At 44.2% G+C, this 7,717-nt stretch overlaps 1 pseudogene; it reads left to right on the forward strand.

The window, feature by feature from the left end:
* Positions 1–3,789: 3,789 nt before the first annotated feature.
* On the forward strand, positions 3,790–4,696 carry LOC114890558 (annotated as a pseudogene).
* Positions 4,697–7,717: the final 3,021 nt, after the last annotated feature.

Genomic DNA, 7,717 nt, shown 5'->3' on the forward strand with positions numbered 1-7,717 from the left:
GCAGCATTAGCAAACTGAGTCAGTTTACTACTGTAGCTCTGGTTTTTATTTGATTCATTTACGGCTTGGTCTTGCATAAATATTAAAACCTCCATAATGAAGAGTAATTATCTGTTATGTAAACTTCAAAAGAGAAAAACTTAACTGAAGAAGATTGGGATCCATTTCCCTTCATGTAAATCCAGAGTTACCAAAAAAGACTCACTTTTCTCATAGCTCCCTTGCCTGATGAGTGTGATGTATAGTTGGGCTACGGTTTTCAATATTTCTGAGTTCATGAATGGAAGTTGAATTTTTTAAATTAGTGTCTTAAAATAGTATAGGAGAAAACTCACTGAAAATTTTAAGCAATGCAGAAATTTTATAAATTCTTAATTTTATTCACTCCCCTATTGCCGGTCACTTAGGTTGTTCCATTTTAAATTTGCTATTACACAGAATGCTGCAATAAGCATGTCAGTGTGGTCTCTGTTTTGCATTATTTCTATAGATTAGGTAAATGGGATCTTTATGTTCACATCTAAATGTCATAAAGCCTGACGTTTTGAATTTGTAGATCAAATGTTTGAGACAGAAAATTTGGACAAATTGTGACCAATCATGTCTCTGAAGGACTGTCTTCAACTCTGCTTAAACTTTTATTACCTGGTAAGAATTGTGTGAAAACACAGACTAGGAAGACTGCTCACCACACAGCAGGTACATTGGCCTTCTTTCTATATTTCAAACGCCCAGCTCTTTCACACTACAGAGTTTTACTTATATTACACTTATATTTCCCTTTTCCTGGAACAGTCTCCAGATAGTCTCATGGCTAGCTTTTTGTTACTCAGCCCTCAGCTCAAACCTTACTTTCTCTGGTAATCCTATCTGGCTACTCAATCTGATTGCTAGGGAACATGTGATGTGGGTGTGCATCTTCACTGAAAATTTGGAAGTTCCTTTGCCATTGTTTTCCATGTATGCGTGGGAGTACATGTGCTCCAAGTCCAGCTGTTTAAATATATTTCATGGAACTTGAGATCTGTGTATTATTGCACAACTGTGTCTGATAATTCAATGAAATTACAGACGATTTCCCTATTAATGCCCTCATGATCCCTGGCGCTGATTACTGACTTGGTTTCTCCAAAACATATACATATATGAATTTAATGCAAAAGCCGTTGATGATTTATTGTAGTATCCTGCATCTCTTGTGTTTGTAAAAACAGTATGTGCTTTTAAAAAATAAACAATGAACCATAGGTAATTAATGGACAGTTTTAAAAAACCAAAACAGTTTTTAAAAACCCTCAAATGTGAGGGACTTCCCTGGTGGTGCAGTGGTTAATCCACCTGCCAATGCAGGGGACACAGGTTTGAGCCCTGGTCCGGGAAGATACCACATGCTGTGGAGCACCTAAGCCCATGTGCCGCAACTACTGAGCCTGCATGCCACAAGTACTGAAGCCCGTGCATCTAGAGCCCATGCTCTGCAACAACAGAAGCCAGCGCAATGAGAAGCCCGTGCACCGCAACGAAGAGTAGCCCCCGCTCGCGGCAACTAGAGAAAGCCTGAGCACAGCAACAAAGACCCAATGCAGCCAAAAATAAATAAATATATAAATAAAGTTAATTTTTAAAAAACCATCAAATGTGATATGAAATTTTTAAAATTTTTTAAATTAAAAAATTTTTTTTCTAGTTTAAAATGGCACATTGTTCTCATGAATCTCTTTTCTCTGTCAGATAGCCTGCTAATATAGTAACCCCCAAGGGCAAGGAAAATAGGAGATGAGACAACAATGGATGAGAGATGTTAATGTTTTCAGAAGGCCAAAGCAGATGAAGAAACGATAAATTCATAGATCACAGAAAGTTACATGCTAAATGTCTGCAAGGAGGTATACCAAGGAGAAACAAACCCACCCACTTGATATAGACACTGAGGCTCAGTTTTCGCAGGCAGTTTCCAAGGAGGAGGGAAGGCGTGAGGCTAGAAACAGGATTCATTAATATCTGTGTTCAGGGACTTCCCTGGCAGTCCAGTGGTTAGGACTCTGGGCTTCCACCGCAGGGAGCCCAGATTCCATCCCTGGTCTGGGAACTAAGATCCTGCATGCCATGTGGCACAGACAAAAAAAATAAGATAAAATCTGTGCTCAGAGCTGTTGGATGTCCAGGAGCCCTATCTCACTCAAGCCAGATGACTTTTCCTTACCCATGCCACAGACAGAAAGTTTATTTTCTGGGTAAATTGAACCAAAGAAGGCACAGATGGAGGCTGGGAGTCCATAGCATTGAACAAGGGAATTGTGTGGAAGTCTGTTTTCTGACTGCGGGATGTCAACCCTCTTCTCCCACTTGGTGTCATTAAATCAGTACCCAAGGTAAACACCACCCGCACCCCCCCTCCCCCGCAAACACACACAGTCAAGACTGGAAGATTATTCTCTGAAGAAACCATATGGTACCAGAGAAAAGAAATCCAGATACATTTGGGCACTCTCCAAAGAAAAGGCCAAGTCACTACTTACTACAATGAAGTCTACCTGTTGCCAAACAGTATCCACGCACAATCTGCTTTTAGGTGCCTCACTTTTAAATATTAACTGATATCCAAAGAATCAGACAAGGAAAGCTTTCTAAATGAAAGAATCCTTTTAGCATACTTTCTGCCCCCCTCCACCATTTTGTTTTTACCCCCAAAGTAAAATACCGCCTAGGGCTTAAAATGTAAACTTTAAGAGAATTCGTTCCAACGCTGGGATTATAAGCATATGGGAGGATAAGTGTGTCCTGACAGCGGTACCCTCACTGATGCCCCAAACTGCATCTTGCCTACTAGGCCTGTAGTCAGTTATATCCAGAACTTCTGCTGCCTAAAGCTGCATGGCTCCTCAGCAAGAACCCCGAGACTTAGCACGCACAGAGCGCTGGAGCCACACAGGTCTTTTATATCAAGTTTTTTAGCTGTATATAAATGTTTTCCAATGCGATTGTACACGGCCTTGACTTAACCTCTAGAAATAACGAGGGTGTGCGTCCCACCAGCTCACAGGGCTTCAGGCCAGGATCCACGGCGATGTTACCACGAAAGAGGGGATCTGCCCGCCTCAGGCCCCCCCCCCCCCCCCGGCGTCGCCCCCGGCGAGCAAAGAGCTACACCTGGAGAGGCGCGGCGGCCGGCACCTTTGTGGAGCCGCCATTCCTCTCCGGAGACGATTAAGGGTTTTCTGATCCGAAGGAGCCACCGATTGTCAGGTAAACCCCGCAAAGTGTTTGTTCGTTTTCCCTATTTTAAACCTTTGTCTCTGTAGATTGACCCTTTGACCCCAGGCGCGATCTAGCACCTCCCATTTTCTTTTGCCGGGAGGTGGGGGTCTCTGGCCGAACAGGAAGGCAAGTCTTCGTCCGCCGCAGCAGCGCCTAGAGTTTCTGGCCGTAATCGCAGGAGTTTATCGGACAGCTTTCTACTGCTGTATTGAGAGTCATTAGAAGTGTTTCTCTAGTCTGCCCCGGGGCCCGCGGGCGCTGGGACTGCCTGGCGGCGCGGAGCGAGCGGGAGGGCGGCTGACGGGTTTAGGGCCCAGACGCGGAGGCCGCAGGGCGCCAGGAGAGGCGCGCGCGGGCCCGCGGGCCGGGGGGTATTTCAGTGCGTGGGGAGGGCGGCCCGCGGCCTAGTCTGGGGTTAAGCGGCTTCTCCCGCGCCGGAGAGAGAGCCAAGAGCAGGCGGCTGGACACGGGACGGCCTCCTAAGCTCCAGAGAGTTCCCTTCCTCGGAGACCAGCAGAAGAGTGGGCGAACATGAAATCCAATCCTGCCATCCAAGCCGCCGTCGACCTCACCGCGGGGGCCCTTGGGGGCACAGCCTGCGTCCTGACCGGGCAGCCCTTCGACACAATGCAAGTGAAGATGCAGACGTTCCCTGGCCTGTACAAGGGCCTCGTCGACTGTGGCCTGAAGACGTACTCCCAGGTGGGCTTGCGGGGCTTCTACAAAGGGACCGGCCCCCGCGCTGATGGCCTACGTCGCCGAGAAGTCAGTCCTCTTCTTGTGCTACGGCTTCTGCCAACAGTTCGTGAGGAAAGTGGTTGGATTGGACAAGCAGGCGAAGCTGAATGATCTGCAGACTGCGGCCGCTGGTTCCGTCGCCTCTGCGTTTGCCGCGCTGGCCCTGTGCCCCACTGAGCTGGTGAAGTGCCGGCTGCAGACCATGCACGAACTGGAGATGTCAGGGAGGACAGCAAAAAGCCATAATACAGTTTGGTCCGTCGCGAAGAGTATCCTTAGAAAGGATGGCCCCTTGGGCTTCTACCACGGACTCACGAGCACTCTGTTTCAAGTAGTACCAGGCTATTTCTTCTTCTTCGGTGGCTATGAACTGAGCCGCTCGTTTTTTGCCTCGGATGGATCAAAAGATGAACTAGGCCCTGTCCCCTTGATGTTAAGCGGTGGAATTGCTGGAATTTGCCTTTGGCTTGTCATATACCCAGTGGATTGTATCAAATCCAGAATTCAGGTTCTTTCCATGTTTGGAAAACAGGCAGGATTTATCAGAACTCTTTTAAGTGTTGTGAAAAAGGAAGGAGTAGCAGCTTTATATTCTGGTCTGAAAGCTACTTTGATTCGAGCGTTCCCTGCCAATGCGGCACTATTTTTGGCTTATGAATACAGCAGGAAGATGATGTTGAGCCAGTTTGAAGCATACTGAAGTGTCTTGGTGAATCTGGATCCAAGTACACGCCTTTGAGGACTATAATTTAACTCAGAGTTTCATGGAGCACTGGACCAGTGTGGTATTATTTTTGACTTCATGGGAACTTTGCTTTTGTCTTCCCTGCTTATATGCTAAATCTTAACCTTTATGGAAGAACCTCTATTTTATATCATATAATTTCTGCCCATAATTGTATTGAAATAGAAAAGTTGCTGCTCTTGTGTTTGGTGAGATAATACAGGGTGAGTGGGTGGCCGTATGTACCTCATCTGAAAAGCTAAACGTAGTTGTATCACCGGGCTTTTGCATAAATCTACACATGTCCATGCAGTTTCTTTGCTTATATGTTGTGAGTGAAACACAGTTTGGTTTCCATGTTTAATCTCATGTCACTAGAAAAACCGAGTTAAACATGTTTCAAGATGGTTATAAATCATTACTTAACCCACTCAAGATGTAGGGTCTCTTTAAAAGTCTGCTTAACATGTGCGCTATATTAGCCAATTAAAGTTTTTTAAAAGTTTTTGGTGCTTGAAAACGAAAATATCCATCTACATTTTTTCATTTACAATGATTTATTTTTTATTGAGGTAATCTTGATTTATGGCATTATATTTCTACATCTGTATACCCTACAATGTGCTCACCACCAAAAATTTATTTTTCATCTATCACCATACAGTTGACCCCCTTTATCCACTTTGTCTCCCTCGTTTACCTACCCGCTCTGGTAACCACTACTCTGTTGTCTGTAATAACATGTTTGTTTTATTTGGTTTTGGTTTGTTCATTTATTAGGGGTTTGGTTTGTTTATTATAGTTTTTCATATTCCAGATATGAGTGAAATCCTATAGTATTTATCGTTCTCTGTCTGACTTACTTCACTTAGCATAATACCCTCAAGGTCCCTCCATGTTGTCGCAAATGGCAAGATTTCATATTTTTTCTCATCTAGATTTTTTTTTAATATTTATTCATTTATTTGGCTGCACCGGGTCTTAGTTGCGGCATGCAGGATCTTTAGTTGCAGCATGCAGAATCTTTTTTTAGTCGTGGCATGCGGGATCTAGTTCCCTGCCCAGGGATCCAACCTGGGCTCTGTGCACTGGGAGCCTGGAGCCTTAGTCACTGGACCACCAGGGTGGTCTCCGTCATCTTAGATTCTTAAGAGGAGAATATACCTGCATACTGATGTGTCTTCCACAGCCTCGAGTTAAAGTTTCAGAGTAGGCATCCTGGATTTTCCCAAGATGTTCTACTCTTAAAATAGTGCTATTCATCTTAAAAGTGGGATCATATTCCACACTCTTAGTTAGGTGTGGCCTAACTAATCAGGCCTCTGGGAAGTAGAGCAAAGGCCTCTGGGAAGTAGCCTGGCCTTTGTCTGTACCACATTTCCTTCCTCTCTTCTCCCAAAGAGCTTCCCGTCTGCTCTCCTTTAGACTGAGGAAGGGGTGAGGGATGGGGCTGTGCTTCTGTGCTTGGATGAAGACCCATGTAGTTGACAACAGTTCTTAGCTTCCAGTCTCAGGGTCCTGGCCTGGGTAGGATTCCAGGATGTACTATTGGCCCATTTAGGGGTTGTTGATTCCTTTTGGATCGTTCGCTGTCCTCTCTGCCTCCACCAGTCAGAAACCCTTCCAGGGAACAGAGAGTGCCAAAGCCATGAGAACTTTTTGTTCCCTGATGGTGATCAGGTGACGTTACCAGTGGATGAAGTCCTCTCCTCTCAAATAGAACTAGACAGAACTTAGTGCTTGCAGTCCACAGTGATTAATGTTAGGGCTGACCCATCCTGAAGTTTACCTGAGGGCTGATAACTCCTTGTCATTTTTTTACACTGTTGGAAACTTCTAAATTTTGTACTGGCCATCTGTGAGTTTTATTGATGACTGTATATATGATGTGACTTTACAAAGCAATGAAACGTAAGAAAAGCAACTTTATTAAACTATACCATATGTATGTATATAGGCACTGACAAAAACCAAAAACAAAAAAACATAGTTCGTCTGATCCCTACACACTTGTGCATCTGTTCTCTGGCCCTATAATGTAAGAGAGTCATTCTTACTAAAGTAAGCCTCATCGTTCCATGATGATCCAAGACCAGCAGAGTCTCTCTCAATAAGAAGTGTTCTTAAGCAGCCTGTAAAGCTGAAAACAGGCAGGCTCCCAGTGTTAATGATCGCACGTAGCATGTGTGTCAATCACTGCTGGTGGAATGTACACCTGGTATGGAATCCCCAGTTTCCTTCAGCTTTCTTCTATCTGGGAAACCTCTGAGGTAAGTCTAGCCATATTGCCAGAGGCAAGAGGGTCAGGGTGATGGATGTTGACATATGGGGGCTGGGGCAGACATTTGGGGAGGGGATGCTCAGTGTCATGCCTGGTGTGCTCCAGAGCGGTGGCTGGTCTTCCATTTGCTTTTTCTTTAAAAGAAAACCATTTTCTACTTTACTTCTAAGTTATTTATACATTTAAGTTATATATTACGTACGTAAGTGGTCAGTAGCTACTTAATGGGGCTTCATTCAAGCAGGTCTGGATTAAAGCAGAAAAGAGAACAGGAATGGCTTCTGCAGGAAGTGGAGCTTTCAAAGTCCGAAGGCCCCCTGCTCAGTACCCATGAGCTTGTCTCAATTAGCCCTATAGTCAACGGACCTTTTCACATGTTGTCCATTAAAGGTTTACCTAAATATCTTCAATAGAAATTATTTGAGCCAAGCAAGAGTGGGAGTAAGGAATCGAAACCTAAGTCAAAAGAGTTGTTTTCCACCCTTTTTGCTTAATTCATGGTTCAACATTTAGATACAATTTGTACCACTCCAGATCTGTACTCAGACAAAAATATAGTAACTTGAAATATTGTGTTTAAAGAAATTTGAGTGTTCTATCATTAAATTATTTACCTAAATAAAAATATTTATTGAATTCACACCATTTACAGTATACTGTATTGAGCTCTGGGTATTCAGATATTAATGGTCTGGTTTCTGTTCTCAGGGATCTGA

This window comes from Monodon monoceros, unplaced genomic scaffold (assembly GCF_005190385.1).
Source record: "Monodon monoceros isolate NGI ecotype Baffin Bay Population unplaced genomic scaffold, NGI_Narwhal_1 Contig5914_ctg1, whole genome shotgun sequence".
In the NCBI taxonomy this organism is placed as follows: Eukaryota; Metazoa; Chordata; class Mammalia; order Artiodactyla; family Monodontidae; genus Monodon; species Monodon monoceros.